The sequence below is a fragment of the Melanerpes formicivorus genome, unplaced genomic scaffold (genome assembly GCF_026170545.1).
Source record: "Melanerpes formicivorus ecotype bairdi unplaced genomic scaffold, bMelFor1.0.p_v2 SCAF_3, whole genome shotgun sequence".
NCBI lineage: Eukaryota > Metazoa > Chordata > Aves > Piciformes > Picidae > Melanerpes > Melanerpes formicivorus.
Window position 1 is genome coordinate 20,037,040 of NW_027142355.1, and position 8,193 is coordinate 20,045,232.

Below are 8,193 nucleotides of genomic sequence, written 5' to 3' on the forward strand. Positions count from 1 at the left end.
AGGCAGATGCTGCCATGGAGAGCTTACTTAATGCCAATCCTGGGCACAAGTCCTAAGAAAACACGCTCAGAGCTGGCTGCAGCATTGAAAGGGACAATGGGATGTGGGAGATGGGAAGGGAATGGTGAATTGCGAAAATGAAATGGCATAATGATTGCTCTCCCTGTGAGTCTGATGGATTGTTTTTTTTTAATGCTGGAAAATGCCCTTTAAGAGGATGTGGACCACCACATTACAGCACTGCCCACCACTGCCATGCATTCCTACTGAGTGAAGGGTTGCATCTGGGGCTGTAGGGGCTTTGGGAAGCCCGATGCTCTCCTTCATCCATCCCCACGCCCCAGCACAGTGGGAGGCCCAGCCCCACCAGAGGGCTCTCACCTCCTGGCAGCTCCTTCAATCATCCCTGTGAAACAGATTTTGCATCTTTCACTGCATATAAATCAAGGGCTTTCTAGGAGGTTCTTGGGGCAGTTGCTACCTGTGGGCTCAGCTCAGCAAACTTTGCTTCCCCCCAGCTAGGTGGACTGGATGCAAGAGAGATGTTTAGGTTCCTCCCCTGCTGTGAGACTGTTATGGCAACATGCTCACATCAGCCTCTCCAGGAGAGCAAACCATCAAACCCCTGCTTAGGTGACTGGGTTTGGTTTATTTCTGCTTTTCCAAAAGGAAAATGGTGATCCCTGTGAAGAGAAATGGTCACATCGAGCACATGTGGCCTCTTTTATGACTTCCTGCCTGCAGCCCTGACAGTGCTTTGTTAATGGTACACCTATTAAACCAATTTTTTTTCACATTTACTCAAGTTTTAGCTGTATCACTGGAATGATCCTAGGGTGGGATTCAGCTCTGCTTTGGAAGGCAAGAATTCATGGATGCTAATTAGATGCTCATCTAATAGACACTGCAGTGCTAGAAGAAGGAGCAGAGATGGGGACAGACATGGAGGACTGCATGGCACCCTGTGGAGGAAAGAAGGAAGCTGAAGGCCAACAGTACCCACCACTATCCTGATTTCCAGCAGGCAAAGCAGGCAGGGTTGCTGAGGTTGTTTTGTTCCTTGCAACAGCCATGTTTGCCATGGGAGCTGCTTGCTGCTTTGCTCACACAACCAGCTAGCCTCCGTTCAGCATCAACAAGTACCTGGCACCTCAAGAACCCAAAGAAAGAGTCCAAGCTGAGGCCATTCAGCCTGTTGTTGGCAGAGTGTGAAATCTCTACCTTGATGGGACTTGGGCAAATATCTCTAGATGAAGCTCCAGCCCCTCTATATCAATTCTGCTGGGAGGTGTGAGAAGTCTTTTAGGCTGAAAGAGGGTAGATTTAGACTGGAGCTAAGGAAGAAGTTTTTTTATGATGAGGGTGGTGGAACACAGGAACAGGTTGCCCAATGAAGGTATGGATGCCAAATCCTTGGAAAAGTTCAAGGTCAAGCTGGATGGGGCTAGTTAAAAACGTCCCTGCCCACAGCAGGGGAGTTGAACTAGATGTCCTTTAAAAGTATCTTCAAACCCAAACCAGTCTGATTTTGTGATTGTATGGTTTTAAAAAGCATGTTTGCCTTCTGTTGTGCTCTGGCAGCAGGACAGCATTTTCCCCACGGGTCTACCTAAACTCCCACCGAGGAGTACCCCCCTTCACAGTTACTGGGTAGGGCTGGCAGCAGTGGGAGGCAGAAATCCTGGATGGAGATTAAGTAAGAAGACTCCTTGCCAAAGAAATTATCTGAAGCAGGTGGTTCCAGCTCAGAGGAACTCAATTTATACTCCCAAATGACATGCTGGGAGCTGCTCACAGCTCCATCAACAAGTGCAACACAGGAGATGCAGATGTTTGGTGAGTGCCAGCAGCTGGAAGAGGATCACTGGCTCAGCTCAGCTGCACTCATTGCTCCAGACAGCAATTTGGGAAGCCAGTGTTCAAGGCTCATCCCAAGGGATCCTGTATTGAGTGGCTGCAGGTCTGGCTGGCAGGATCATACAGCCCCTTCTGAAACAAAGTGGGGTAGCAGTGCATGAAGTCAGGAGGGAGGTGAAGCTCCTGGGATATTTATAAGCTCAGGCCTTGGAAAGGATGCAGAAAAGCACATGGTGCATGGGACTGGGGCAGCCCCGTAATGGTGACAACAGGGTGATGCTGGTGCGGTGCACGTTGCAGGAGCAGCATTCCCCTGATCATGAGTCCACCAACATTTTTTTTGGCACGGGGAAATGGCACTGTGGATGCATAGGCTCAACGTGGTGAGATATGGCTTGGGAAAATGAAGCCCTACGAAGACTGAAGAACACAAGGAGTGTGCTAACACAAAATGCAAGGCATGAGGCTTGCCCACCTAAGCAGAAGTTGCTGGCACAGGTGAACTTTTGGGGCCTGAAGAGGAAGGAGGTGGCTCATGTGCAGGCTGGGCAGTGGCTCTGCAGGGAGTGTAGTAGTGATTGCTGCATTGCTCAGCCTCATGCATGTGCTTTATTTCCCATGTGGTGACCAAATGGCCAGTAACAAAGAGCAGCTCTGCAGTGTCTGCTGCCCCAGCCTGGCAGTAGTGGGATCGATGAAATGTTCCCCAGATGTGACACAGTGAGGATGTCAAACAGGTCAAGAGAGTCAAAGCAGGGGTGGGAATACCAAATCTAATGCAATTTTGAAGAGATGTGGGTAAAGCCAAGGAGGATTCATCAGAAGTCACCTCTAACGCTGCCAGGAGGCTTTGGGAGAGAACACAGGCACATTGCAGCTGCAAAGTGCCATCCTCTCAAATTGCCCACAAGGTTTCCCAGGCACACTTCCACCTGCATGAGCCCTGTGATCCACCCTCCATGGCAGGTGTTCACTTAGATGCAGGGGCAGTGGGGGGTCAGCCCAGCCTGAACCCACCATAGCTGAGGAAAGGGCACTCAGGTGAAGCGCAAATACAACCAATACAACCAAATCCAGCCTGCAAAAATGCAGAGGAAACAGCACTTCCTTGAACTGCTGTAATACACAATAGAAACATTTAATAAAAGCTGCTAGGCAGGTATCATTTATTTGGCTTTTAATAAAATCTCACATCACAGACTATTAAAGCACCTTATCAAAGGTTAAAGGGGCAAAGTTCCCATTTGGTGACAGAAAACAATGACAGAGAAAATCAGCTCCTTGAAGCAACACAGCACACACCGAGGCACAGCAGAGGCCACTACTGGCATCATTATTATTTAATACCCCTTGTGTATTAATGAGACATAGCAAGATGAGGGAGAATGAGGCAAGGAAAGCCAATAGCAACACAAACTTACTTTGCATTGTCAAAACAAAGAGAAGTGGGAGGAAAGCTGTGCTGCGAGATGTGCTTTACAACATGAGAAATTAAATGATCACACTAGAGTTAAAGTTTTTGTCTCAAAAGCAAATGACGATCCCCACATGCCAGTGGAACTAGTTTCCATGCATTAAACCTAATACTTAGCACAAGTCAGGCTGAAACAGCTGGTCCCATTTTAGCAGCCACTTCATTGTGAATTCTGCAAGGAAAGAAACCAAAAATCACTTTCCCTGTCATTTCTTACCCTGGTTTCAATCAGCAGTATTTTCTCATGCTTTCGTGATGCTGCTCCTTCTTGGTTACAAACATTGCAGGGGGAGGCTGCATTGCTTTTATTTTTAAAAGAAGTTTCTGCTGACATTTAAGAAACAGAAAAGGGAGAGTTCAAACACTGATCCTTTTGTGAACACCAGAACCAAGTCAGAGGCCTACCTGGCTCAGAAACACTGCTTAAATTTAACCTGGATGTACACACAACAACTCACTTTGGCCAAAGAAATCTGAGCTGCTTATAATCCATGCTCCAAGTCATCCAAGGAAAAAAGACTGAAGAAATGCAGGCCCTGCACAAGCAAAGGTTCAGGACATGTGTCATGTCCTCATGTCAGCACAGGAGGCAGCCAGCTTTGATGGACCACAGCACAGAGGGCTTTGCCTTTCTTTTTTTCCTTTCTTTCTTTCCTTTTTGCACTTCCTAAGGTGTGCAGACCAGACTGTTCTCATGGCATCAAACCATATTGCTCCAGATCATGGAATTTCTGCTGGAGATTTTGCACAAGGACAGCAAAAAAGCCTTTGGGGGCAGAGGGACAAAACCAACCAACCAACAAGCATTTGATAAATTTTAATGCTAGAAAACTTTTATTTAACTCTAGAAAAATGTTACATGAAGCAGGTGGTTCCAGCAGTGTGGGATCTACTAAGGGCTTCTGGATCCATCACTACTTTTAGGGTTTTGCTTATGATCTTGGGGGAGAGTGGCTGGAAAGCTGTCCAGTGGAAAAGGACCTGGAAGTGTTGGTCAGCAGACGGCTGTGTGCCCAGGTGGCCAACAGTATGCTGGCCTCTATCAGAAATAGTGTGGTGAGCAGGATTAAGGAAATTATTTTCTCCTTGTAGTCAGCACTGGTGAGGCTACACCTCGAGTACTCTGTTCAGTTTTTGGCCCTTTACCATAAAAAGGACATTTTGGTGCTAGAGTGTGTCCAAAGAAGGGCAACGAAGCTGGTGAAGGGTCTGGAGCACAAGTCTTCTGAGGAGCAGCTTAGGCAACTGAGGTTGTTTAGTCTGGAGAAAAGGAGGCTGAGGGGAGACCTTCTTGCTCTCTACAACTACCTGAAAAGATCCTATAGCATGGAGGGGGACAATCTCTTCTCCCAAGTAACAAGTGGCAGGATTACAGGAAACAGCTCCAAGTTGTAGCAGGGGAAGTTCAGATTTGCATTAGTAAAAAGGTCTTCGCTGAAAGAGTGGTTAAGCATTAGAATGGATTGAGCAGTTAAGTGGTAGAATCAGCATCCCTGGAAGCAATAAAAAATGTGTAGATGTGGCACTTAGGGGTATAGTTTAGCAGTGGAGTTGTCAGTGTTGAGAAAATTGTTGGACTTGATGATCTTGGAGGTCTTTTCCTACACTTAACAATCTTGTGGTCCTACACCAAAAGGACTTTGCCCTCAAAGTACAGGACTCCCTTTTTGATCCCACCTGTCCACCAGGAGTTATTTTAACTGTGAGACCCCAGCAGAATTATGGGTGGGATACACGCATGCTGGGTGCAGCAAGAGTGACCTGAAGGTACATCAAGTAGGTGGCTCTTGGCTTGTTTTGCTGGCCAAGCTACTGCTTGCCCATGCAAAGACTCACTCCATCACAGGCAGGAAAGACTGGTGCACATGTCCACCAGGACACACTGCAGGCCCACCTGAGGATGTTCTACCATTGCCCATGCAAAGAAGCATGCTCTCAATTAAACAGTGCAGTCAGTTCCAAGTAGTGCCCAACTCTGTACCCTTGTCCTGTTCAGTTTCAGCTCTAGAGGATCACATCTGTACCAGCACTAATGGGTTGCATGGATACTGCTACCTGTGTTTTCCTTCTGACTTCAAGGCAGTGCCATCAGACCTCCCCATCTTGCCATGAATTTCCATGTATTTGGCATTTCTTTTGGTCATGGAAATCTCACCTTCTTTAATTTTTGTTTTCTTGTATTAAAGAAAGAAGTGTTTTACCCCCATGGAAGTGGAGGGGAAGGAAAAAAAAAAAAAAAGATGAAAATATGATTTGGTTCCTTCTCCCCTCTAAAGAAAAAACCACCACCAACAAACAGACAAACAAACCAACACAAAAAAACCCCACCAAACCAAAATCAGAAAGGGAAAAGAAGTCTAAGTCAAGGCTAAGAAATCAGCAAAATTATTTTTTTCTTTTATTTGATAGTTTCCCTTATTTTGTTTTTAATGAGGTGCTGCTGGTAGAGGTGATGGCTAAATGCTGGAGAAATGTTAGATGAGAGCATGTGATTACTGCCGTTCAACTGCTGGTTTGGTGTTTTTTTTCAGATTGAAATCATCTATCAAGGAGCACAGAGACATGATATGAAGCCAGGGCTCAGCAAATCAGCTTCAATCAATAGCAATCAGAAGGCCTTGAGATCTTCTACCCCCTCTCTGAGTGGAGGGAGAGGCACTGAAGAAGAGTTCAAACTCCAAGACAGAACTGTGGGCACCGTGTCCTCAGTTCATCTCTACTATCAAAACCTCAGTTAAATGCCCCACAGCTGCTCACAAAGAAACAAATTCTGTGTGTTGAGCTTGAAATAATTTAGGAAAGCAACATAGAGGAGTCTGAAAATCAATTAATTATACAAATAATATTAACGACTTCCTAAAGGTGCTTAGTGCTGGCAGCTCCTGTGCACCTCTGGTCTTCTGCATCACAATTCAGGGGTACTACATTCACTCAGAGATAAAAAGAGTAATTAAAATCAGGCAAGAAATATATCACTTTAATTTCTTCTCTTTCTGCTTGGTTTTGAGCAGGACTTTTTCAAATAGGGTTGCACAAAAGGCAGTCTTTGAATTAACAGGTAATTACTTAATTAGCTACTTAATTGCAAATTACAAGCAGCAAAGTGCCTGTTTTATCCATTTGACAATGTAAAACTTGGCCTTATGCTATCTGTAATACCAAATTCCCCTTCTTTCTAGGGAAAATGTGTCTCTCAGGTAAAGCAAGACAAGTTTTAAGTGACAATGATCTCTCTTTTGGCTTTAGTCGGTTAGGAAAAGGGTCTTCTGAAGCACACAGCACTTTTAGGTAGAAAAATTGACTGAGAAGATACTGGCAGTCAGACTTTGTTAAAGATATGTCAGAATTCAGTGATATATATATTAAATTCATAAGAAAAAATGTGTGCTTTGCAAATCAGTGATGGAAAAATGTTGCCTCAGACAAATACTCTCGGACAAGAAGGTGTGTCCTGGCTGTACAGCATAGCTTTCCAGGGTTGTACTGCACTCTTCACCAACCACATTCAGAGCAAGATGGCATTTTTTTCTGAAGCATGCTCAATTGCAGATTTTGGGTAAGTCACCAGCTGACACATCCAGCCAGGCTGTGGCACTCCTTCTGTAGTAACTTCAGCCCTCCACAGGCTGCACACCAGCAGGGGCTGTTAGAGATGACATCTGTGGACTTTTCCAGCTTCCCTGGGACAGGGATTTGGCTCTGGATCAATCCAGTCCTGTTGCAATTTCCATCCTGGAAATATTCCAGGTCAGGCTGGACAGGGTTCTAAGGAATCTGATCTAGTTAAAGATGTGCTTCTCTTACTGCCTGGAGGTTGGACTAGATGACCTTTAAAGGTCCCTTCCAACACAAACCGTTCTATGATTCGGTGAAAAATGTAATGTTGGACAAATTTTACCCATTGTCAAGTCCACCTGACCTCCTGGTTCCTTCTTGCTCAGCTTTTGGGTGCAGTGTGGATAAAATGAGACTTTTTGTCCCGTTTCTGGGAAAAATTCAGCACTAGTGAAGGACTTGGCAATATGGTCTGGGCTGCCTCAAAAGCTGTATGGCCAGCAATTCAAGAGAAGTGATTCTGCCCCTCTACTCCACTTTGGTGAGACCTCACCTGGAGTACTGTGTTCAGCTTTGGAGCCCTCAGTACAGGGATAACATAAACCTGTTACAGCAGATCCAGAGGAGGGCCACAAAAATGGTCAGAGGGCTGGAACTCCTCTCCTGTAAGAACAGTCTGAGAGAGCTGGGAAGAAGTTCTCTACAATGAGGGTGGTAGAAGACTGGCAGAGGTTACGCAGAGAGGTGGTAAGTGCCTCATCCCTGGAAAGACTTATGATGTGGTTGAATGGAGCTCTGAGCCCCTGAAGATGTCCCTGCTGACTGCAGGGAGCTTGGACTAGGTGATCTTTAAAGGTCTCTTCCACTCCAAACCAGTCTGTAAATTCTATGAACTCATCCCTGCAGCCCAAGGCTGCCGAGGGAACACAGGCATTGCAACAACTCAAGACACTTGAACGTGCCCAGAGAAGGGCAACAAGGCTGGTGAGAGGCTTTGAGCACAAGCCCTGTGAGGAGAGGCTGAGGGAGCTGGGGTTGTTTAGCCTGGAGAAGAGGAGGCTCAGGGGTGACCTCATTGCTCTCTACAACTACCTGAAAGGTGGTTGCAGCCAGGAAGGGATTGGTCTCTTCTCTCTATCAACCAGCACCAGAACAAGGGGACACAGTCTCAAGCTGCGCCAGGGGAAGTTTGGGCTCGAGGTGAGGAGAAAGTTCTTCACCGTGTGATAATCGTTTCTCACAACCGAGAGAGTCATTCGTCATTGGAGGCGGTGGAATCACCATCCCTGGAGGTGTTCAAGAGGGGA